The sequence below is a fragment of the Rattus norvegicus genome, chromosome 15 (assembly GCF_021556685.1).
Source record: "Rattus norvegicus strain SHRSP/BbbUtx chromosome 15, alternate assembly SHRSP_T2T, whole genome shotgun sequence".
NCBI lineage: Eukaryota > Metazoa > Chordata > Mammalia > Rodentia > Muridae > Rattus > Rattus norvegicus.
The window spans coordinates 58,476,356-58,502,837 of NC_141548.1; the positions used below are offsets into that span (position 1 = coordinate 58,476,356).

General features: G+C 43.8%; 1 protein-coding gene across 10 annotated transcripts in view; it reads left to right on the forward strand.

Annotated features, from left to right (window-relative positions):
• Enox1 (ecto-NOX disulfide-thiol exchanger 1) overlaps positions 1 to 26,482 on the forward strand; it is a 552,870-nt gene that overhangs the window by 111,845 nt on the left and 414,543 nt on the right.

The window sequence follows — 26,482 nt, forward strand, 5'->3', positions numbered from 1 at the left end:
GGTGTGCTCAGGGTTTCTTTCTGGTGTTGTGAGGAGGAGTAAGTTCCAGCAGGAGATTCTAGTCATTTCCTGGCTTACAGAAGGCGCTTTCCACCCTCTTGTTTTCCCACCACAATCCTTCTATGCCTGTCTATCTCAGGGTGATTCTAATGGCCCACTCTGAAGTCCATCTTCACTAGGGGCTGCAGAAGCAAATACAGGGGCTTTTCTACCTGTTCTGGCTCCCAAATAAAGACACGGAGACCTCATATTTATTATAAGCTTCAGCACTATAGGTGGGCGGATATTCTAACCCTTGTCTGCTCTAACCTCTTATGGCTTCCTACTACCCAGACATGTGGCCCTTTGTCTGTCATCTTAGTCTTTTCCTGGCTGCTCCTGCTCCGTCAGTGACCTCATGGCTACCTGCTCATGATGACTCTTCATGGTGCATCCTCATGGCTAATCCCTTCTCCCTCTGGTCCCTCACCAGGAACCCCTCTCTTTGGGACCGGAAGTCCGACCTCCTCTCTCCTCTGCCCAGCTATTGGCTGATCAGCTCTTTATTAACCAATCAGAGGTGATAGAAAACAATTTTTATACAACATTGATACAGGAGATGCTTGACAATGTCAGTATCTGGACTGCAACCAGATCTCTGGTCACAGCAATCAGTATCTGAATACACAGTGCATAAGACCATCCCCCAACAAGGGGCCCCATTCCTGAAGCAGGTTACATCCATTCGTGTAGGACCTGTGATTCTCTTGGGATAGAATTCAACTTCAGTACTGTCCAAGGGGTACTTCTCTTGGTCTCCCCAAACCAGTTTAACAGTCTGCTTGCTGCTTAGTATTGATGGAAGGAGTGAGAGACCACATCAGTCATGACCAAACTGAATCCACGAAAAAGCACAGCGCACTTATTCAAGAGGTCTGCAGGCATCGTGCCCTCTCTTAGCTAAGGTGAACTCTGTTCCGTGTAGTCCAAGTTAAGCAACGGTGTTACTATTAACATTGGTGCCTCTTTGAAAAAGTTTCATAGAGAGTGAATTTTAAAATGCACATACAGCTCCTGGCGTGAGCCGTCCTTGGTTCTCTGATGGCATCCAGGCTGAACGATCAATTTGCATACCACCTCCATCAGTCCCTCAAGATATCTTTGCAGCCAATCCAGCGCAGTTTAAATCATAGCTGGGCCATTCTTCCTTCACAGATGTTTCGCTTTGCACTCATTAAGTCTAATGTGCTGTTTCCTAGCTCTAATTCATAAATGCTATCCTGAAGAGGAGCTGCCCTCACAGCATCTTCTCCCATCCCTATGCTTCTTCAGCTCAAGTCAGCACAACTCACCCTGTCAGCATTCAGATACGGGCATTGGTCAGACATTAAGACACTGATCCTCAGGTAAAACCCAATGGCTCTGTTTACTCTTAAAGCTGTTTATTTGTGTCATCTCCTCTTCCTCTTAGCTCAGTGCTTTCCGTTCAAGTCTGCAGGTGTAGAAGAAAATTAGCTACAAAGACTAAGAGGAAGCCTCCTGCCAAGAAGAGTAAAAGACTGGGGACAGAGTTTTCTCTGTGGAAGGAGTGGACAGGTTGGGAGATCTGTGCGCTCTCTTACACTCAGGATAAGTGCTGTATGGAGGTGTTTTAAGGTGGTAGGCCATATCTAGATATGAAAGGTCTGCTTCAGGCTCAGGGTTCCTGAATGCCTACCCTGCAGGCCATTGGAAGCCCTTCCGTGCAGGCATTGCGAGCCCACAGGAGTTTCCATGTTCTTCAGGGTAAGGATGAGGATGAGTCTGTCCCACAGCAAGCCTTGGTTCCAACAGAATTAGATTTCCAAGCTGGAGGCAGGTAGGGCAGTGTGAAATGGAAATACAGATCCGTGTTAGCCTTTTTCCTACCAGTGTTTGTCTTTAGGAAGTTGGTAAATCATACAGCGGTTATTTATGCTGCGTGTGATGTGTGCAGGCATGGTCCCACCAAACACCGTGGAATGCATAGCTTCATCTGGCCTCCCCAGCTGCTTTCTTCAAGACTTTACTGTCGTTGATTTAAGGACTTCCGTAGCCTTCCATGTGCTCTTCCCTCGCTTGTTTCTTTGAAATGTCTATATGGCTTCCTTAAAGCGAAAACAGCCAAATCTGCTTTAGTCCCGCAGGATCCATCTAGGTGATGTGGGATGGCCCTGTGTGGCTGCAGGTAGAGCCTGGTGAGCAGTTACGTGCTGTTTATTAAACTCTGACGAGCTGGGTGTGAAGGACTGCATTGTGCACTACGAGGGCAGCAATGTTCTAATAGTTCTCATTTTAGTAACTGAGCCATTTCCTGTGGACCTCGGTACTCCTCTGCTGTGGAAATAGCTCAGCTCTCTTTGTTGCCTACTCTTTCCTCTGCTACTGCTTTTCGGCATCCTTCAGTTTCGCTGATCTAAGATTAGAGAACTTAACACAGGACTCCACGGGATACTAATATTTGTCACTAGCTCAGATTTAAAAACCGAGTATCATGTTTATATTCACTTAGTTAATGATTAATGTTGGTGGAGTTTAAAAGACAAACGTCTTAAAGGCTATTTCTCCTATTACAGGAGGTACCCCAATTTAAACAGGTGTCTGTTTTGGGGATAGTTTCTCACTGTGCAGCCCTGGCTGGTCTCGCACTTCCTGTGTAAGACAGGCTGGCCTCAAACTCGGAGAGAACTAGTGCTTTGGCTTCTCCACTTCTGGCATTCAAGGCATGTGCCACTATGTCAGGCACAAATCATATTTTGAGCCAAGTTTTTATCACACCTTCTTATTTCCACATAAAGAGTAAAAATGGGAACCTAAGTATATGCTTTCTGTGGGTTCGTCTTTCTCCCATGGCACCCTCTTCGTTTCATTTAAAATCTATGAGGGAAGCAATCCTGAGTGGGAAAGCTCAAAGCAGGGAGGAAGAGCAGAGGGCTTGGCTCAGACAGCTCAGAAGTTCGGCAGTCTCCTCCATTCTCCTCCATCTCTTGATGCTTCTTGCATGTAGCTAGCTCGAGGGTTTGTCCAGATCCTGTAATCCATGTTTTTACAGTGTCCCCTTCCCACTCCCCTTCCTCCCTCTTCTCCCCCCTCCTCCCCTCCCTCCCTTCCCACGTCCCCTCCTCTTCTTGACTCTCTAGGCTTTCCTCACTTCCGCTTTCCCTGCTTCTCAGTTCATTCATTCACGTATCCATTGCCTTTCTGTCATGTACCAAAATTGCTCTGGGAGAAAATGTTAAGCATGTTATCATTCAGATGATGACGGATGGCCATGCAAAGGCCACCGGTGCTATGCAGCCATATACTACGCATGTTTTCCAGACAGGAAGCAGGCCAGCGAAATTGGCTTGAGGGAGTTAGGGAATGTTTTTATAGAGAAGATCATAAAGAAGTGGAGATTGGAAGACTAGAAAGACGTTGCCATGTGGGTGAGCATCGTGGAATAAAAAGCATTTCAGAGGAGAGGAGATGGAGCTGCAGGGAGCTGGGATGCATAGCGTTAGATTATCCCTGGAGCATGCAGAGGGGACAGAGAATGGATGAGGCTCTACAGCACAGTGGATATCAGATCTAGCAGGTCCTTTAACACAGAGGCAAGTCTGTCTGTCTATCTCACGGAGCACCCAGCATTTACCTTCCACACATCCCTCACATTACAAGGAGACTGACAGTTCATAAGGTCTATCCTCTTTCTTTATAACCCTCAACTCACTGTTTCCAAGGGAAACCCAGGCCCCCTCTCACTGTTAGTCCCTCCATTAAGTCCCTGTCCTCAGGGAGACTTGCTGAGCTTCCCACAGTGCACCTTAGTCCCTCTGCTTCCATTTTCAAAATCCCCCTGTCCTTCAAGACTTCCTGTGATTTGTATTTTTTTTTTAATGGAAACTTTCCTCCTGACTGACTTTTTTTTTACCCCTTCTGAATTCCAGGATAACTTTCAACGACATCTCAATCAAAATTTTCATATACTTCTTCAAGTCACAAACTCTTTTTCCCAATGCGCAGTACTGTACCCACATGCCGAAGGGGAGGGCTTGATACCTTTCGTGTAGTCTGTCTGTGTGGAAACAGCAGCTTCTTGTGTCTAACAGACAGTGCACTGACGCTTGCGCAGAGAACGGAGGGGAACGGAGTTCCTGTAATTTGTGAGGCTGTTACTGTGATTGATTAGTTGTCAAGGGGAAGACACAGCGGTTAATGTGTTATCCATATGCAGCTCTTGCAGGAAGAATAACTGTCAGTGGAGGCACAAGGCCTGCACTGAACAAAAGGCAGGCATAAGTGCAGAAAGGATTGCAGGTTTAGCTGGAAATCAGATGAACTTCCCTGAGGTTTAGTGGAAGAGGATGCCCAGCTATTAAGCCACGCGGTAATTGTCTCTGACACTGAGTAACAAATGACTCAACAGGTAAGAGCACCTATATTGTATTAAAAGTATAATATGAAATGATCTCCGGAAAACTTGATTCAATTTCAGCCTTCTTAGTTACAGACCTGGAGACAATCACAGACTCCAAACTGTACTTGTGAGGCCGAGCTGCCATTGAGCTCAGAAGGCCATAATCCCATTACGCGAGACTTTGCAAAAGGGTAAACATGAAGAACTGCAGAGAGATATTGATTAGAGAAGTAATATGAACAGGACTAATGGAATTAAAGTAATTGAGGCAATATTAGGCCTAATGGACCTTCTCCCTCAGTGCCCTTGTTCCGCTTTTGCACTGAGTTGACTCTAAAGTCGATGGGACTGTGCTCATCGAAAAGACATGGCGGAAGAATGAAGGTTGCTGTCTATAAAAAAGATCAATGTGTTGTTCTTAAGGACGAGCATCGGCCACTCTGGGAAATCAATTAGCTGGGATATATTTTTTCATTAGTTTATAATATAACGAAACAAAGGACGAGATGAGGCTGTGCCTTAAACATAGTAGGTCTCAGCAGATATTTCTGGATGGAAGGCTATCAGGGATTTAGTTTAAAAATGAATTGGTGCAGGGCCCATGGTTGGTACCAGTTCCCGTGTCCCTTTGTCATGGCAGCCCATGTCTGCAGTACTGTAAATGTAGATTACTCACTCTCATTGATTCTTGCTTTGAAATGACCTCTCTCACAGTTCTATAGGTGGGGCAGGCCAGCTTCCGTGACCTTGTGTCTCTGAGTCATTAAGTAGCTTTTTAAAAATCCTGACGTCCTAACTATGCTACACTAAGAGATTTTTTTCCTACATTTTGAAATATCACTTTAATGACAAAACTCCCTATTTAGGAAACATCAGTGCTTTCTCCTTATTTACAAGGCTCTGGATTTTGTTGTACTTTAGAATGAATTTTCTACTGCCATTCATTAAGAACTCTGCCACTCCTTACACTTAAATTAACCGCCACCAGTCCATGCCCCTATAAGGGCAATAAATTTGTTTTTTCTTGTATCATTGAAGTTTGGTATATCCGTTGTTCTATATAAAGTCTTCTGTATACATACATACAAACATGTACCTATGTGCATACGTACATACAATTAAAGCCAATTATCCTTCAGGCAGTAGTGATTTGGTTGCTATGTGTTTTTTTGTTTTGTTTTCTTGCTCTCAACATGGTGAGAAAAAGTTATTTCAGTAGAATGAGTGGTGTTGGGACCCAGAGAGTCACAGGTGCATAATACGAAAGTTGATTTACCTGTAATAATTTCAGTAACAATAGTGTTTTCAACCTCATTAAGAGTATAACTTTAACACCTGAACATTATTCAAGGGTGAAGTTTTCTATCTCCTTTCATAAGAGGGTAGGGAACTAAAGTATTTTAGAAACATCTCAGCATCTTGAAGATCCACTTTGGTGAGCAATGGAGAATCTTAAGATGCTCAGCACAGCTGTTTTATATAGAAGGGTGTTTCTTGCTCATGAGAAGAGGCCTGGTGCACATAGTCCCAGATGCTCTGTTATGCGTGCTGCATCTTCTGCAGAGAAGTGTCTGGAACCCTGCATTCTCAAAACTGAATCGAAGCCTTCTTTCCTCCTTTGTGTTGGCTCTTAGCACCCTATTGTTTTGTCTGATAGTTTCCTCTGAATGTTTTCTTTTTTGGCCAATTACAATGCAAAGAACTCTTTTCCCTTTGAGAATATGTTTATTTCCCACAATGCACAGCCCATTGTTGGGGCAATGTGATGTACTATTGTATAAGAATGTGTAGTTTCCACATTGAGTTTCACCCAAATGCCCCAATCTCTTCCTTCTAAATATTGGGTCTTGTCTTCATGTTGAAAACAAAATTGAGTAATCTCAGTGTTAAAGGGCTCTCAAGGCCCAAGATGCAACACTGATCCAGAAGTTTAAGGTTAAAGCTAATTATGGATGAGACCCAGAAATCTATATACAGCGAACTTTATCTTTTAGTAAAAGCCAAGTGAGAAGGGGAAATTAAGGACTATAGCTTGCATATTGCATTTTATGAGTTCACTTAATTCTTTCCGGGTGTCTCCGTAGTGTCCTCTGAGGGGAGTCTGTAAGAGCGCTGTGTGTGCAAATGAGTGGGTCTCTGCTTCTTGTGCCTTCCTTTGGGCTCTTTTCCTTCTGTTGGTTATGCCCTATTCCAATATGGTAGGTTTTGTTTTGTCTTACTATATTTATTATTATCCCCTAGAAGCCTGTTTGTTTGCTAGTGAGAGACAGAAAGGGAGTGGATCCAGATGGGGGTGGGGATGGTAGGAGGAATAGAGGGAAGGAAAAACAGAATCAAGATATTATTAAGAAAACAAAATCTGTTTTCAGTAAAAGGACAAATTTGAAAATTTGGCCCTTCCCCCAAGAGATGAATACATGTACATATGTTATTCCAGACCCTTCGGGAGCATCACTGAAATGACTTTTGAGGGATGTTTTTAAAGGGAACACACCTGGAAAAACAAAGGAGTCAGCAGATAATGAAGATGGATGTGTGGTGACTTAAGGGCTGAGAAAATGGAGTTTTAATCTAGCAGAGGAGAGCAGAGGAAGGTATCCCAGTTTCGGAGTGAAAACGTGGAAAAGCTCATATCTTCCAGTCACGAATCCTTGAAAGGGAAGGGGAGAGAGGGCGTGGTGAGTACTGTTCAAAGGCTAACTCTGCTTAGGCAGACAGCTGTCTCTCTGATGCTGTGAGAGAGGGAGGATGTTGTTGTAAAAATATAAAAAATAAAAATGCTATCTTTTATCCCCACTAGGTCTACACCACAGTGCCCCAAGATATCTGCTGGATATCTTAATTCTTAGTCAGCAAATCGTCCCACCCGCTTTGTTTCATCCTATAACACACTGCCAAAGGTCTCTCTCTGAGTCTGGCAGCAATCTCTCTACCCATCCAGTTCCCAAGGAAGGTTTCCATGCCAGAAACACACATCCCCACTCCACCCCACACTCCCTTACACTTAAATCGTCACATGAAAGAACACACAGCACAATAACCTCTGATCCAATTGATAAGATATAATTGCCCACCTAAACATACAAAGCCCAATACACATCCATCCCATTCTCCACTCTTAAAAATCAGCCTCAGATTATCGGCTTTAAATACCAGGGGTCATCAGACATAAGGAGAACTTCTGTCCTGAGAGGCAAAAGCAGCCAGCCATGTACTCAGAACAAGCAAACTTGGAGAATGTAAGAAATAGTCATCTTAACAACAACAACAAAATCTCCAGGGAGATAAAACAAGTGTTCACAGCCACGGAACACACAGAGTTTATAAAGATAATGCTAGGAGACTTGCTTAGAGAGTTAAATATAGAAGACAGCGTGCGTGCGAGTACACACACACACACACACACACACACACACACATTAACCAATAGGATGTGTTTGTGTTGTTGAGTATCCAAAAATAGCAACATCAGAGGGAAAGACCATGGGGTGAAAGCACTGAAAACTATCTAGGGGAAATTTAACATTTTCTATAACCAACATAAGAATTTGGGAATCAGAAGAGAAAAAAAAACATGCGATCTTAAAACTTTACAAATCTAGATGGTGTTACAATAAGTGGCAGGACCAGCTAATATGCAAAATCTGTCTCAGAAACGGCACCAGAAGAAAAAAATACGAAAGGGGAAGGCAGAAGGCCCCAGCCAAGCAGCTGGGCTTGAGGTCAACTGATCTGAATTGTAGTGAGTAGAGAGATTTGGGGAGACGTTGGTGATGGTGGTACAAAACCTGTAACACCACTTTCGTGCCAGCACCAAGAGAGGAGGTCCAAAGAGCTGGGAAGGCTTTTGGAGGAAACATAACAAATTCACAAGGAAATTACTCTAATTAGATAAAGCAATGATTAGCTCTGGGGACCACCCCATGGAACACAGGAAAGGCAAGGATATGTAATCATGAGATGCTGTTTGGCCAGACCCCAGTGTCCTCTCTAGAGCCCCATGACTTAAGCGTGCGTAATGCAAGTATGGCGGGGTCTGTAAGACTAACAGAAATAATCTATTCACATTTTTAAACATTTAATTACATTTAAGCCATCATGTTGCATTTGTGCACAAGTATGCAAATTTGTGTGTGGCGTGTACTTCTTATGCTGTGCATGCAAAAGTCACATGATAACCTGGAGGAGTCTGGCCTTTTCTTCCATTGTGTGGGTCCTAGGGATCAAATTCAGGTCATCAGAATTTTGATGAAGATTTTCGTGATTCTTTCTTCAGACTTGTTAGTCACCATTGTGGTTTGGATTGTAAATGTTCCCGGAGAGTCCATGTGTGGAAGCGGACATCCTGTGCCTCTGATTTTAATGGAGAGGACAGAGCGTTTAAGGCACATGGAGTATTTGGTGGGCAGTAATTGGGAACATAACTGTAAGGGACATTGGGACCCTGGGCATAAATCTTTTCTTTCTGCTTTCTGGCCACCATAAGGTAAACAGTCCCTCGCTGCCGCCTGTTCCCACCATGGAGTACCATGACACAGCAAACCTAAGGCAACAGGGATAACTCTTCATTGACTGCAACCTGTAGGCTGATCAATCAAAGTAAATTCTCCTTTTTAACTGGATAACGACAGGTATTTTGTTACAATATCATAAACCCGACTGACACTGTCAGTGTTGGTGAAACATTATACAAGTAGTAATTTAGAAACAAAAGCTAACTTATCACTGTTCCAAATTCTTCAACAGTTAAAATTATAATAAAAAATGTGATAGGCTCGCCCCTTTCTTTGCTCACCACATGTGACCCAGGACTATGACTATAACAAGATAACAGTAAACCCATAGATAGGTTAAAAGATAACCTATAGATAGTAAGCATCATCTTTTAGCCAAAGCCAGAGGGGAAGCTGGAATTAAAGAGAACAGTAGTGTCCATTTTATGACTTCACTTAATGACTTCCTGTTGTCTCTGTGGTGTCCTTGTGGGAAGGGACAGTCACTCTGGCCGTTTATTAGCTGTGAAAGAAGAAAGGCCTGCCTGTGGGTATCACTGTGGGAGGGTCCTGCAAGCAATGCCCATTTGGTGCCCTTCTAGTCAGCATGGAAGATCCAAAACAATGGCGCTTTAATTTGCCGCTTAGGTAATTGCCACTGATTGGTTCTCATTTTTCTGGCTTCTAATTTGTCCTCAGAGTCCTCACAGGGGTGCTGTGCTTTTAGCCTGAGGCCTCTGTACCTCATCTTTCCCTTTGTTCTCCAAACCCTCACTTTGCCTCACCCTGTTTCATTTCCTGAGAGGCCCAGAATAATGCATGGTAAGCCCTGAATGATTTGGAGGGATCTGACATGCCTTGATGGTGTTAAACCACTCAGAATCCTGGGAAATAGCCCCAGCTTACCTTAGCAGAAGATTAAGTCAGGTGAACCTTAACGTCTTAATTTTTTAAAAAATTTACATTTTTACCGGTGATGATTGAGCAACATTGATATTCTCCTGCCTGCGTTACTGATTATAATTGCAAATGCTTGCTAAAAATTCTAGAGTGGCGTCTTCCTGTTCTTTATGGGCTAGGGCATTATTTTCTTTATTTAATGGCTATTAAATATTAAAAACACTCTGCCAAAAAATCTCCATGACTATATGTAACAAGTGCACACATCCCAACGAGAAGTGTAATCTCATATGTGTGCCTAACACCCGTTCTCTTGGAATTATAGTCTAAGAATTTGAAAAGAAGTCTGAAAGTTTGAGGGGTTTCTCATTGGAGACATCTCTATGAGAAAAGGTGATACTGGACCAAGTCAAGGCAGCCATTTTCCAGCTAGTGGCTACCACTTGGCATTAGGATTTGCAGGATGTGAGCACAACGGAATCTAAATCAGGAGAGCTTCAAAACCACAGTCAGCTACTGATTGAGAGGTGGGATTGAGGACAGTCACCAACCCTTGAACTTTTCCAGTGACAATTGAAGGGGTGTCATTTGTAATCTTAAAGGAGATTGGTACCAGGTGGGCGACTCAAACAAGAACATGAGCCTAGAGCTACAGAACGGGAGCTGGGGTTTCCCCACTGTGTGACGTGTAGATAGGTACCTGAGGCAGGGCGTGGGGGTTATTTGGAAAGAGGAGGGTGGAGTTGCACGTCTCAGGTGGAAATATAATTTAAAGAGAAATACTTGGACCATGTGAGGGTAAATGACATGATGAAAATAGCATTTGGGATAACATTGTAGACTATAAACAGCTTAGAGCAGAAGACAGCTGATGCCGTAGAAGATGGGCTGGAGGGAGGAGGTGACAGGCTCGGTGACAGGGTGACGTAAAGGTTGATAAAGACACACTACAGATAAGTTAAGGCTGCATTGTTAGCTGCCTTAGAGAAAAGCCTATCTACCAGTCTGAAATTATCTAATTAACTGAGTTTAAAACTAGAAAGAAAATGTCCAAACGATTATCCAAAAGAAATATCCAAAAGCCTTCTAGAATAGACTATTTCTCTTTCTATATTGAATTGTCACAACAAACCTGTTTTCCAAAGACAGAAAACTGACAAAATCAGTTCTCTTTGGGATGCCATCCTAACCCTTCATCTTCTTCCAAGGCTCCCAGAAGATACCCCTGGCAGCACAAATAACACACAAATAACTCCTGTGATAAGGCTGGAGGTCAGGGAAGGAAGAGTCTGGGAATTACCTGTGTGCACAGGTAATCAGATGCAGGTGCATAGATAAGCCTTCCCTCCCTGACGCCCCTCAGAAGGAGGGAGGCAGAGCTGCCTCAGCAAATATTGTGAGCTGCTTCAGGGAGAGTCCAAGGACAAAAGACAGGAGTGGTTGACATAGCGTTAAACCATGAGCTTGCTTGCCCAAGCTGTAAATGGATATTTACTTCCTTAGAGTAGGTAGTCTCATTTGTAATTAATTCCAGGCTCTAGATGAAGGAGCACTATCATTTGTTAAGTGTAGCATCCATAGAAAATTCACAGCATTAAACACAGGAAAAATAAAGTGACAGATTGGCATGTGTGAGCATGTGTTTGATTACCAGAAAAATTTCCATGAACATTTCACGTGGAAGCCAGAAGTTTCACATCCCCTGGTGATGGGGTCACAGAAGGTTTTGAGATGCCCAATATGAGTGCTGAGAAACAAACTCCACTCTTGAAGAGCAGAAAGTATACTTAAGTTAACTGTTGAGCCATCTCTCTAGACCACGCCATTATTTATTTTTAAAGATCTATTTGTGTATATGTTATTTCTCTATGTGTGTATATGTGCCTGCAAAGGCCAGCAGAAGGTGTCCCATCCCCTGAAGCCAGAGTGACAGGTTTCATCAGACTCCTGGAAAGTATCCTCAGGGTCCTCTAGAAAAGCAACAGGCTTTCTCAGCCACAGATCCTAGAGCTGACTGAATTGATTTAAGTGAGTGTCAGGTAGGAAGCTTTCAATCCAAAGTGAAAGAATCACTTAAACCAGGAAAGCGTTAATTTTTACATTGCAATTAAAATCATTCAACCCTGACCCACCTATCAGTGTAGATTATAGTCCCCATTTTTAAAAAAAAATCCAGACAAGGGGCCCCAGAAATGGCTTAACCAATAAGTGATTTTCAGAACTTGAGCTTAATTTCCAGAACCAATAGGAAGACTAAAAGCAAAACAAATGCAGAGGTCTGGGCTTATAACCCCGACTGTGCAGAGGGAGACTGACAAATCCTGGAGGCTTGCTGGTGGGTAAGCAAGCCTCACCAAAGAGATCCTGTTTCAAACAACAAGGCGAATGGTTCTCACAGCTTATGCATATACCAAACAACAACAATAAAAACTCCAGTGCCCCTTGCATTTTATATCAGTAACTGTTCCTTGTTCAAAAAAGAACCTACTAACCGTCTGTTCTTGCACTTATTTATACATCTATACACCGCCTAGCATGTGTGTATAAATTATATGTGCATGCCAAACCTATAAACACAAGGTCGAGTTTGAGGGAACTGGTAAGTCCAATCCTCAGGCTAGACCGTAGTCAGGACACTCTGGCAGAAGTTGGTGTTGCGTTGGGTCTGAACCCTATAGAGGATGAAGGCAGGTTAGGAGCCTGTCCTGGGTTTCCATGCTTCTGTCCCAGAGCACAGTGTAGTTGCCTCCTGGAAGCCCAGGTTTTGCACTTACTACTTTCACTTGCTTTGACAGAGCTCATTCACATAGCCAGAGTCCCTCCCTTTACCTAACCCCAACTGATCACAGATGTTCCTAACATCAACGAAACACTCAGGGAGAGACCAGAGAGATGGCTTAGCGGTTAGCAGCCCTTGCCACTCTTGCAGAGGACCAGAGTTCTATTCCCAGCATCCACGTGGGCTCTCACAAACATCTGTAACCAGAGTTCCAGAGGCTCTGACACTCTTTTGGCCCCTGTCTCCACTATATGCACAGAAATTGCAGGCTATATACCCATAGAGTATATACCCCAGTAACATGTGGGATGTGGTCAGCCCCCAATGCTCACAGAGCCCCGCTAAGTCAATGCACAACTTTTGCAGCCTCATAGCTCTTAATTTCATTGTGCAGAGAGCAGAGCCGGTTGCGTTTTGCCTGGTTCCTCAGTGTTGTCACCTTTACAGCAGAATTCTGATTCTTTCATTGATACAAGCAGTGGCAGTTTTATTGATATTTTAATTTTTCTATCAGATCTTAACTAACAGAAAACCCAGACAATGATAGCCAGCCTCTTTTTTCTGCCCCATGCAACACCAATCATCTGCCTCATCTCAGGAAGTGATATGTGCATGGATTATGTGAAAATGGGGCTTTTGTTTTGTGACAGGGTCGTATGGGCTGCCTTTGAATTCAGCATGTAACCAAGAATGACCTTGAGCCTTTGATGCTCCTGGGACACAGTGTACGTAGTATGAGGGATTGAGCCCAGGGATTCGTGTGTGCTGGGTGGGCTGCTGTCCATTCCCAGCCTGGGTGATACAACTTCGCACAGATTCTGTTATTGACTTCTGGAGTTCTGCAGTGAGACCGCTCAGCTGACTTTGTGACGGTCACATGGGATATGGGGAGTTAATATTTTCTGGGAAGAATTTTAACATTAGAATTTACTGTCTTTTGCACATATAAATTTGAAACCTTAATGTTATGCACTTCTGGTTATTTGCATTTAATATGCATGCAAATTCACAACGTATACTATACGCTGAGAACATAATTTATAAATCGGTACTTTCCCTGGTTGTTAGCAATTTTGGCCGCTTTAAAAATTAATGCTTTGAAGAAATATATGTTTGCAAATTTATTTGTAGTATCTTTAGTTTTCTGAGGTGGAGGGGGAAGCATTGTATGATCTCTACAAGCAAGGCAGACATCTGCTGTAATGTTCCCGGTGTTTAAAAAGTGATGCACAAAGGGAAATGTTGAAAGCGCTTTTATTTATCTTTCCCATAAATGGGTTAGGATTAGGTGTTAACCAAGGTTTGCTTCCACCAACAATGCTGAATAATACGCACTCCTCAAACACGATTGCAGTGTAAGCGCCCTCCTACAATTGGGGGTGAATCGCTTCAGGGCCGAACACATTCTAAGACATATTCTAATTCGAAGTTCCCAACATCATCTAGAGCAAGAGCATCCCAGAGAGGACTCTAGGGCCTCTCTGACTGCCTCTTAGCCCTGTTGTCTTGGCAACTAAAACATAGCCATCCATCCTTTCCCCAGGCAGGGAGCTCCAGTCATCCTTGGTTCCGCAGTGACCTTTTCTCCGCCCCCTTCCAATCTGTTTTGAGGATCTGCCATGCATCTCCAAGGCGACTTCAGATTTTTCTCTTCCCTGGACATCTTCAACCAATCACCCGGCTCTTTTCTTTCCCTTTCTGACCATCGGAACCTTATCACTGCATGCTGGCTGCCCAGGTTCTTGCCTCTCCCATCAGTTCACAGTAAGATCTCCCAAGACCTTCCTGTCAGGGATAGAAGTCAAGTCCTGTCAGACCTTGGGGTCACTTTGTCTGCAAGGCACAGATGCTCGCCCTTACAGGCAGCAGTCTGTTCTGGCATCCTAGGGGAGGTTGTGAGCCTCTCCTCTCTAACACAACGCCTTCATGATTTAGTTACCTTTGGGTCCCTTGTCTGCCAGAAGACTTGCAACTCTGTGTCTCTAAGTTACGTCCTCCTCCTCCTCTCAAAATCACCACTCTTCAGGTGGTAACAAACAAAGGTTCTCAGCTGGTGTGTTCTGTGGGTGGCCCTGTCACCACCAATACATGATCCTGAACTTGGTGTCTGTGTGAACCAAGTACTCATGCTAAGTTCAGCTACCCTGTGGGCAAGGACTCAGTGTAGACGAGAGCTTCTGTGGTCGTGCAACCTGGCAAAGGGCAAGAGTCCTGAATTCATGCCTCTCTTCATCTTGTGAATGAGTGCAGAGCAGAGATAATGAACCATGGGGGCAAGATGTCTTCATTTTTCCTCATTCATTTGTGGGCCCAGGAGGCTTATCGATGGCTGTACAGCTAGGTATACTACAGGCCTTGACCCAGAGGATGCTTGCCAGTCAAGACACATCAAAGTTAAGCATCCTGCTGATGAAGGAAGACATCAAAAGGGAGAGCCACTGTACTTGTTTAGAAACCTAGAACGATATGGAATCCTGCTTTAGAGTTAGAGGGCAGTAAGGGATGAGTTTGATGCCCAATACCGAGTGAAAATAACCTCATTATGTGATAAGGGCATGTAGACCAACTGTTCTGCAATGATTTCTCTTCCTGCTCTTTCCCTTGGCATGTGTGTACCCCAACTCCTGCCTCCCTTCTTCTCGTGGTTTCCCTTTCTCCCTGTACCTCACCTCTTCTTTACAAAAACAAAATCATAATGTTATCGTGACTGGTCCAGAGATGCATTTCTTTCCTGCCTGGTAGTGTGGTGGGTAAACCCAACCCCTGAGCTCCCTTGTGTTGAAAGCACAGTGCCCTCCTAATTGTCATAGAGAGTTTATGGGTGTGAAAGTCACACCCTGAGAGAGTCTGAGAACCTTGACTACTTGTGATCAGACATATTCTGATCACTCCCATGGCTTAGTATAACCAAGATGTTTGATTCGGGGAGGGATGGGTTCTGGCGCATTCCATGGGGTCCCTGGCAGAATGCCTGAAATGAGACAATCTTCTGGAGGGTCTGGATGACAAGGAATCAATGGGTCCTGATACCTCAGTTGCCCTAATTAGCACCCTTTAACCACACAGCCAACAATAAACACCCCTGCATAACACAAAAATAGGGGTGTCTGTGCTGTGACACTAGGAAATATCTAACCACTTCTTTAAGGCTTAAGGGCCAGGAAACAGATTTTTGGTTTTGTGTGTGTTTGTTTGTTTTGAGACAGGACTTCTTTGTGTCACTTCCCTTGCTGTCACTTGGTAGACCAGGCTAGCCTAGAATTCAGAGATCTGCTTGCCTCTGCCTCCTGAGTTCTGGGATTAAAGGTGTATGCCACGTCACCCAGTTCTAGGGCTAGGGGATTCTAAAAATATATTTTTAAAGAGTCGTTCATATAAAGAGTATGCCACAGAGAAATTTGTGGCCTGGAAAGCTAAAAATATTATCTGACCCTTTACAAATAATGAAGAACTTAGCAGTACCTGTAAGCTGTTTTGGTCCAAAAGCAAGGGCCAAGGGTAGAACTCTGTTAGGTGGTGGCTGGGCCTTGAGGATGGTATCCTGAAGGACATTATTTGCCAGAGGATGTTGTGGTTGTACTGATACAGATTGTATGTGGCACATTGGTCTAGGTCTGTGAAAGAGAGGGCATGGTGGCTAAGCTGGGGGGTAAGGCCAAGACCTTCTGCCATTCTGTTGATGGTACTCGGAGGATCCTACGGGAGTCACAGCACATGTGAGCACCATATGCACAGGGTGGTGGTTTTCAGTTCACACTGTGTTCTGTAGTTTACAAAGTGTACCTCAGAGGTGAGAACCCTCTGAGGCAGGAAGAACGCATGTTAGCGTTGACCTCAATTTATAGGGAAAAAAGGATTGATCTCCAGTCTGACAAGTGTCTTCTTCAAGGTCATATAGTTATTATATAGTGGAGCGGGAAATCAAATCCAGATACCCTGGCTGTAAGACCTCAGAGGCAATGAGTTCTCCCTGCTCAGTGTCAACACCACGTGCTCAGCACGGAAGCATTCCTGCTCAGTATCGATTCAGTATGCTGGGAAGTTCACTGCGTTACCGTAGGAAACAGTAGGGGAGCTTAAGAGCTGGCAGGAAGTGGTGTGTCTCAGCTCAGAGTGCTTCTCATGCAGGATGATGAACATGCAAGGAGCCTTCACCAGATATAAGAGGCCGTCTGCACTGTGCCAGGCTGTCCAGGCAAATATAGAGATACGGGGGGGGGGGTGTCAGGGAGGCAACCCGAGGATTCTCTCTCTTGCATGAAGAACCCGTGAAAGGGGAACTGTGGGAAGTTGCAGAGTCTGATATTACAATCTTCTACTAAATGGAAACTGTTTTCACTCTCTGACCACACATGTTGGACCAAAGCGCTGCTCAGTAAATAAATGGAGTGCCCTCCTTTCTACACTCGTGATCACTTATCAAAGACTGTAGTCCTGTGTGATATGACGGAAGATAGGACTCTATGCCACTTGCAAACTTGGGTCTGATTTGGCGTCAGGATTCAGTGTGAAATGGAGCCAACTGAGGCCCTCAGAGACAGTAGAGCTCCAGGTCTGACCCTGAGCAGCAGATACAGCCCTACAGCCCGTGTCACCATAAGTCTGAGGCCCAGGGAGACTCATCATGGGAACGGCAAGCATCCTTTGCAAGGACTCTAACTCCATCCATATTCAGCTAAGGACAAGAGCAGTCCTGCTGAGAGTGATGGCCAGGGGCTGTGGGACAGCACTGCCTCTACACTGTTCATAAAATATGCTAAAACATAAAGCCTTAAATTCATGTTTGTGAAGAGTCTGGACAGGAAAATGGGAGAAGCAGTTCTTGGCGTACTTATCCTCGCAGCCAGAAGTGATATCAATTTTTAAGCGTGGTACATCTTGTCCCTTGCGCATTCTTAGGGAGGCCAGGTCATCGGTGGGCTGGTATCTTGCACACTGTCCTGGAGCTCGCCCGGCCAGGTCATCGGTGGGCTGGTGTCTCGCACACTGTCCTGGAGCTTCGCCCGTCTGGTTCCTCATACCTTTCAGACATCAGCTCATGTGTCACCTCGTGGGGAGCCTCATACCCACCCAGTCTGGGAATCCTGCCTCCTGAGCTCTTGCCTTGGTGTTTTCTATCTCTCGATCCTGTTTTATTTTCTTCATGGTACTGATCTCTGTCAGCAATTAATTTATCGGTGATTGTTCAGTGTCTGTTTCTTTCCTCCGGATTGGGAGCTCGGTGGGAGTGAAAACCGACTGCAACTCTCTGACTGTGGCATTGTGGAGCACATATAGTGTCTGACCTTTGAGTGGTACTCAAAAAAACCCACTGGGTGAGTGGAGAAATGTGTGAATGGATGGATGGATGAATGAATGAGTGAATGAGCAAATTCATGTTTCCTTGTTACATTGGCCCTTAGTGTAGTACCTAGCATTGGGATCTTTCTCTAATGGGAGAATCAAAAGAGGCTACTAGTTATCTGCCTTCCTATGACAAAATAACCTCAGGAGAAGCTACTGGAGGGTGGAAGGATTTTTTTTTTTTTGGCTCACAGTTTGAGGAATACATTCATTCCATCACAGCAGGGAGGTGTGGCAGTGGCAACAGTCCCAGCTGGGGCAGTCAGAGTGTGAGGCAGCTGGTTTACATCTTGAGGGCTCAGGAAAAATGAAGGCCACAGAACTAAGGCTGAACCATAAGACTCAGGCTCACCTCACCAGAGAGCTATCCTCTAGAGTTCCTGCAACTTCCTAAGCCGTGCCACCAGCTGAGGACCAAGTCATGAGACAAAGGAGTCTGTAGAGGACTATTCCACAGTCAACCATACAGAGGCTGTACTTGTTTTCTGGTGTTGTTACCACAGTCACAGGCTTAAACAACGCACTCTTATGTTCTAGGTATTTTCTAAACGTCAAGTCAAACACAGGTCTAAGTGTAAGTGGCTCTGGGGCCCCATTTCTTAGGAGAGTCTGAGGAAAAGAATCTGCTCTCCACATGGTAGAGGCCACTCACATTCTTAGTTTGTGGTACTCATGCTTCTTCAAAGCCAGCAGTCGTTGGTGAGGTCTTTCACATGAGTCTCTGGTCACCCAAACATTTCTCTGTTTTTAGGGACTGAAGAGGTTAGATTGATATTTGTGGGTAAACTTGGGTAATCTCCAAGATCTTTACCTTAACCACATCTACTAAGTCTTTTTTTTTCCATGTGAAAGGTATAATGTAGACTCCAGGGGAAAGATTCTGGTCATTTTGTGTGGATGTGTGTGTGGCTTTCTTCTTCTACATGGAAGAATGAAAACAAGAGTGTAAACAATAAAACAAATAAACAAAGATACCCACCACCAGCAGCAACAGCAGCAGCAGCAGCACAAAAAACAGTGTAAACAGTGTAAACAGTGTAAACAGTTCAAACCATGGCCTCCTTTCTTCTCTTCCAGGATATTTATTTATTGTAGGAGAGAGTCTTTCCAAGCAAATATCCACTCAGTGAGAACTAATTATGAACCTTGTCGAATTCCTCTAATGGCAAAATGGGCCTAGTCTGTGGTTGTATATGGTTGGACACGGAGCCCAGACTGCTAAAGGAAATGACACCAGTGACCAATGTGTCCAAAGAAGGACTCAGTGGCAGCTGTTGTGATAAAATGGTTTTGAGAGATGCTTTGTGTTTTTTTAACCCTGTTTGGAGAACTTTGTGTGAGGCAGTAATTACGATCACCTTGTAGTTAAAAGTACTGTTTTGTTCTCATTTCATAGATGATGAAACTGTGACACAGGCAAGTGCCTAGGTAGCGACTGGGCCAAGATTAAAAACTACAGGCAACTTGGCTCTTGACCCTGCTCCTTAACCATAGTGCCCACTCTTCTTCTCATTGGGAAATTAGCAGTAGCCAAGGGAACCCTTGAGAAGGTCGGTGTCCTTTTGAAGAACAGAGCCTCAATTTTTATGCACATGTGTACATTGTTAGGGCTTCATGGTTTCTCCCTTAGGGATCCTCAGAACTCTGATCAGAGATAAACACTTGTCCCCAGGGCCTGGAGATGCAGAAAATGTCTTTACCTGTGAGGTTCAGGGAGGAAAGTAACTGCTGAAACCCCAGCCCAGCAGTGTCCTCTGTATCCTACACCCTCCTAAGTTTTCTTTAGACTTCTGTGTCCTGTGACATAGAGAGAAGTCCTGACCTAGTTTGCTAGGCCTGGGTCAGCCACTTCAATACATTGACAGCCCCCCTCCCACCCAGTACTTGTCCGTGAAGAGGGGATCTAAGCACTGCTCGCCTGTATCTCTGGCTTGAGAGAGGATATCAAGTGGGCACTGGGAACTGCCCTGATAGTTATAAGTACTCACCGAGTAAATGGGGTGAAGAGGGGAGCAAACATCATAACCCCAGAGCCCTGATGCCAGCTGGCTTTCATCAGCCTGAGCTGAGGTGGACAGCATGATTGAGATGGGAAGTCATCTCTGCACAGCTTCCCGGGGAGACTGACTGACTGCAGGAATTTTACAGGTCAGTCCGTGAAAGCATGTAATCTGTCAGGATGGAGGCAGGACAGCTTGGTCTGGCGTAGATACCAGGACTCTAATGATCCAGCCCGGGGGGGCATAGGGTAGCTGGGCAATACCATTTCTACTTTTTCTTTTTTGATTTTTAACCTCATTTTAAAAGCTGTTTGACAGTTTCATACATTCATAAAATGAAGTTTGCTCTCACCAACGTTTTCCTCCTTCTCCCATTGGTATTCTTCCTCCTCTCACAGTTTGGTGCCCTTTTCCATGTGTGGCCCACTGAGTTTAATTAGTTACTTGCATGAGTGTGAGTGGATATTCACTCAGTACAGCAAGGGAAATCTGTGTTTATATCACTGGAGAAAGTGACACCTTTCCCCCAACAGGCATTGCCAGCAGTCCCTCCAGGTAACGTGGGGCCTCATGCCTCCCCCCCACCCCCATAATGGAATTCTGTGCAAGTCTTGTGCAAATAACCACAGCTCCATTTAATCCTTGAGTACAGTGACTATGTCCTATTCAGAAACCATCACCCTCTCCATCTCAAATTCTTTCCACCTCCTCGGGTGAGATACTCTCGGAACCTTTGAGAACGCGCCATGCCATCTTCTTGGGGCCCAGCTTTCTGCCACCTTATCCTTGGCACTTTGGTCAGTTACAGGTCTCCATATTAGCTACCAACTGCTACAGTATTATGTTTCTTTCATGAAGGCAATGCTGATCTATTGGTGTAAATATGATATTTCAACAACAAGAGGTGTTTAGCAAAACAACAGTAGTAGATTTATTCCTGGGGCCTGCGAGGTCCCCAGTCAAGGGCTGCTGACTAGGTTTACAGAACCAATCATGAGTTACCTCCTGTGGAGTGGGCCTCAAATTCAATTGGATGAAAGTTGGTTGCCCCCATAACTGCTGTGCCACTACAACACTAGAAGCCACATCTTGTCTGATGGATCATTCATTGTCACTAACGAGTTCAGACTATTTATGACTTACTTGTCTTTCCTAGTACCATGCATAGCACTTTCTGGAATGCTGAAGTCTAACCAACATGGAGGAAGCTTCCAGCTCAGCTGCAGCTTGCCTTCTCTAGGACATTTAACCAAATTGTTTAGTCTTTTCAGCAATAAGGTCTTATCATCAAGTTCTACTCTCCAGACATTTATTGAACGGTGATGTTGTACTCAAATATGTTTGAAGCTGATTACTTAGGCATAAATGGCAGATTGAACTTAGTAACTCCAGGTAATTATTTAAGTAGTAAGTTATAGGTGCCCATCTATTGAACAGTTTGGGATACCAACCTTGCCTTTGGTAGTTTGAATGAAAATGGTCTCCATAGACCCACCAGGAGTGGCACTATTTAGGAGGTGTGGCCCTATGTGAGTAAGTGTAGCCTTGTTGGAGGGGATATGCCACTGGGGGGTGGGAGTGGGGTACATGGAATTTGAGGTTTCAGAAGCTAAAGCCAGACCCAGTAGCTCACTCTCTCTTCCTGCTGCCTGCCAATCCAGATATAGAACTCTAAGCAACTCCTCCAGCACCATGCCTGCCTGTGTACTGTCATGCTTCCCACCATGCTGATTACAGCCTAGATTTCTGAACTGTAAGTCAGCACCAATTAAATGCTTTCCTTTACAAGAGTAGCCATAGTCATGCTGTCTCTTCACAGTGTTAAAACCCTACTGTAAGCTAACAAGCCTGTAAGTCAACAAGTCACATGTAATGACGTGAGTCACAGAATTCCTGGAGCAAACACAAAGGATGCTACTGTTCCCGGGACAATAGGCAGGATGAGCTTCTGTCCTTTCATTGCTCCCTTTGTTTCCTAGCTCTTGGGGTAGGTCTCAGTGGTCCAGACCTGGTGGATCTGTGTCACAGCTGAAGATAACAAAATGACCTTTAGAAAAATCACCAGTCATATAAAAAGGAACTGGCAAACATGCCCAGCATTTACCCCAGAGAGGCATCCAGCCAAGAAACAGCCATTTCCTTGCCTGAAGGAAGATAGGGGCGCTACCCTTATGGGTTCTTTGCCTTATAAACATTCTTGAAAAGGACCATTGGGACAAATAATGTTACAAAATGAGAATTGCTTCCCAATAGAAACTAATACACAATTAGCTTTATTTCTAATAATTATTTTTCTTAAATATAGAGTTGTATCAGTGAGTTGATAAAATCTGAACACTGAGTGTGGTGATTTGAGTATGCCTAGCCCAGGGAGTGACACTATTAGGAGGTGTTGCCTTGATGGAGTAGGTGTGCCATTCTGGGCTTGGGCTTTAAAACCCTCACCCTAGCTGCCTGGAAGCCAGTCTTCTCCTAGCAGCCTTCAGATGAAGATGTAGAACTCTCAGTTCCTCCTGTACCATGCCTGTCTGGACGCTGCCATGTTCCCATCTCGATGATGATGGACTGAACCTCCGAACCTGTAAGCCAGCCCCAATTAAATGTTGTCCTTTGTAGGAGTTGCCTTTCTCATGGTGTCTGTTCACAGCAGGAAAATCCTAACTAAGAGACTGAGAAAAAAAAATCCTTCTCTTCATCTGGAATTCAGGTTAATAATTTGGGATTAGGATCCAATCAAACTTGTTTAAACAAAAACCAGTTTCTATAGCCCTCAGAACTTCCGAAGAATTGGTAACTAAATGTCACTTTAATGAAAAGTTATTTTCATGGAATGTGTGAAGGGCGTGTAATTGTCTCTCATCAAATGAGAGCAAAGAAAACATGAGTTCTGTGCTCTGACAATGGATGATACTGATTGGTGTTATGTGAAGATTTTTGTTTATGAAAATGTAACCTTTCCTTTGATTCCCATGGTAATGTTCTAAGAAAATCCTTAATAGGAAAATTACTATTTAGTGTGCAAATTCCTTTACATTTGATTCTTCAATTAAGTCTCAAAGTGAATTGCCTTTTTAAATAGTCACCATTAAAAATAAAAGACCATTACTGCCTACTCAGTGAGTAGATGGTAATAAACTGGCCCCAAAGGAATTGGATAATTCATCAGACAGTTAGGCTCAGGGTTTATTTTTTAGGTTGAAACCCATACAAAAGTTGGAGGACTCACATTTCATCAGGAGTTGGTATGGCCCTGTGAACATGGCTTTACATGCAGCTGCGTCTATGTTGAGCTCTCCCATTTCTTAGTGCAGCAAGCAATTCAGCCGAAATATCTGAGTATCAGCTTTCTCATCTATAAATTGTAGATAATGATTACTACATCATGGAGTAGTTGTGCATCCGGCATGAAATAAGTTATTTGAGGCTGATGTATTCCTTTAATAATGTAAAAAGAATATTGAATTCAGTTCAGGACCATTATAAGATTTTTTTTGATTACTTTCAGCTTGGGTGAAGCTTTAAATTCTTAGTTAAATTCCTTTTCTAAAGCACTCATTTATTGTCTATTATTTTTCTAGTTATCTAGGTGCATTGGGGAATTAAAATCATCATTTAAAAATCATCCCCTGGATATCAAAAGCTCATAAATTGTTAGATGCTAATGGGAAAGTCAAGAATCTGCTCGAACTTATTATTGTAGGCGTGCACAGAGCTGTCTGGGGAGAGGCAAGGGCTGGTTTGAATTCCCAGAGTAAAATGCTTTGCAGAATTTAAAATATGTCACTCATATAAAATTAATTCAATTATTTACCAACTACATACATGCTAATCAGAGCTGAAACTATGAACGACCACAGGGAAGAATGGCTGCTTACCTCTTTGTACAAGTATCTACACCGAGGAATAATGACAGCAGGTGTGCTTGTGCATGCGCAAGTGTGCGTGTGTGCGTGTGTATGTGTGTGTGTGTGTGCGTGTGAGAGGGTGTGAGTGTGTGTGAGTGTGTGTGTATGTGTGAGTGTGTGTGCGTGTGTGAGAGGGTGTGAGTGTGTGTGTGTGAGTGTGTGTGCATGTGTATGTGAGTGTGTGTGTGGGCATGAGTGTGTGTGTGTGAGCGTGTGTGTGAGTGTGTGTGTGAGTGTGTGAGTGTGTGTGTGCATGTATATGTGAGTGTGTGTGTGCATGTGTATGTGAGTGCGTGAGTGTGTGTGTGAGTGTGTGTGTGCATGTGTATGTGAGTGTGTGTGTGAGTGTGTGCATGTGTATGTGAGTGTGTGTGCGTGCATGAGTGTGTGTGTGAGAGGGTGTGAGTGTGTGTGTGAGTGTGTGTGTGAGTGTGTGTGAGTGTGTGTGAGTGTGTGTGTGCATGTGTATGTGAGTGTGTGTGTGTGTGTGTGTGTGTGGTATGCTCTCAGCTTTATGAGAAATCAGGATCTGAATATTTAAAAACTAATTACAATTAATTAAGATGACTAAAAGATCTGTGACAGGCTGGGATTCTATTTTTACCACTTTAATCAATCTCTCCAATGAAAAGTAGGGGAGAGGCTTCTGATGTGTGGCTTTAAAACTTCGCAGTGGGGATGGGATGAGCAGGCACAGCAAGAGGAAGGAAGAGAAGTTAGTTTCTTAAAAGAGCGAGAAATTCTGTGACCTCTAAACCAAGAGGTGTACAGGTCAAGGCAGACATGACAGAAAGTGATGAAGAGAAAAGGAAATGAAAGTTAACCGTGTTTCAGGAGATGGATTGACAGAGGGCAGATAGAAGGTGCCCACTTTCCATGTGTGATTGCCATTTGCTGCTCCATATTGTCATGCTAACTACTGTCACATGTGTATATGTGTATACCCATAAAGATATGCTTACTTATACACGCATACATCAATGCAGTTGATTTGTGTTTGTTTAGATGTATATATGCTTAATACTTCTTCATACTATATATAAAAGGTTAAATGTTTAACTTAGTAGATGTTAGCCTAAATATTTCATACTTGATAAATATCACTTTATTCCAAGGCATTTAAAATATTAGCTATTCCAAAGGGAAAGAACAATTTGGAAACTATGTCATTGTTATCCCCAACTTCCTGTTCACAGTAGCCACTGGATCCCGCCTGACTCTATTTCTGTTTGTTTCTGCTTACATTGAATGGGTATCGGCCTTCCCTGGGTAGGATGCCATGTTGGATCTGTGGTATTTACACTGATCATAGTCATTATCAAGGTCTCTGAGTTCACTCACAGAAAGTAGGCAGCAGGGACAGAGAGACTACTTGCTCACCCCAGTCCATACTAGCCCATGAGAGAGGAGCTTCAGAATCAAACACTTGCCCATAAGAACCTTGTTGTGCAGTGGGGAAGCTCCCATGGTGTTGAGGGAAGATGCTCTCCAACATCACGGAATTGTAATCGTTTACTATGGAAGGTTGTGAAATGAGTTCCTCCTCCTCTTTCTCTTATTGCATTTTTCTTCTTAGACTCTGTATGTTCACATGCACATGCCTTTTTAGACAAACACACCTATATATAAAGAAGAATACTGGGCACATGTATGAAGAGCTAATTCTGGGCTCCGTTAGACAGGAAAATGGATATTCCAATAAGTAGTGTTGTGGAGGCCACAGCAAGTCATCCACACATAGCTGTGGGGTCAGCATTTTTTAGATAGTATCTTGGATGAGTAGTTAATTAAGTAAAGGAATCCAATCCCCTCAGAATCTTGGGGAAATTATGCCTGTGCTTTCCCCGAGAACAGGGAGGCAAATTGGTCTGTGATGTGATACAGCCATCTCTGGGCTTCTGCTGACTTCTGCTTCTATTTGAAAATCTTTTCTGTTTCAGTGACCTAAGTGTCAGCGATGCCCATTAGTGAAATTTAATGGCCTTTCTAAAAAATATCATCTTTCCCCCCCAATAATAACTTCAGTTTACTAGTAATTAAAGGGTAATGTGTTGGAAATGTTTTTGTTTGAATTCTCCCCGTTTCTCACCTTAGTGATGTACTTGCTTATCAGTAAATGACTGACTCAATAAGGCAGGTGTTTCTGTCAGCCTCGTCAACTGCTAGTGATTCAGTCTGGGCATATTCAGGACAGGAAGTCCAGTGAAAAGTAGGAGTGAGGCTTGTAGGCATTGTGTGTGTGTGTGTGTGTGTGTGTGTGTCTGACAGGGGGTATGTTTGGAAGAGATTAATAATAATCTTTATAAAGAACCATTTGTATAATCTTTTGAAAAGAGGTTCAATTACTTAATGATACACACACACACACACACACACACACACACATTCTTGAGAAGTTTAACAAGTCTCTAAAATTTTTCTTTAGATATATTTACTTTATTTTGTGTGTAGGACTGTTTGCCCATATGTGTGTATGCTTACCATGTACGTGCCTGGTTCTCACAGAGATCAGAGGAGTTCATAGTACTCATGGAACTGGAATATTCCTGGCTGTGAGCCACCAGGTGGGTACTGAGAACTGAAGCTGGGTCTTCTGCAAGAGCAACAAGTGCCGGCTCTATCCTTGAGCAGGCCTTCCTTTGTAAAATCAGGATGATGTCTAATGA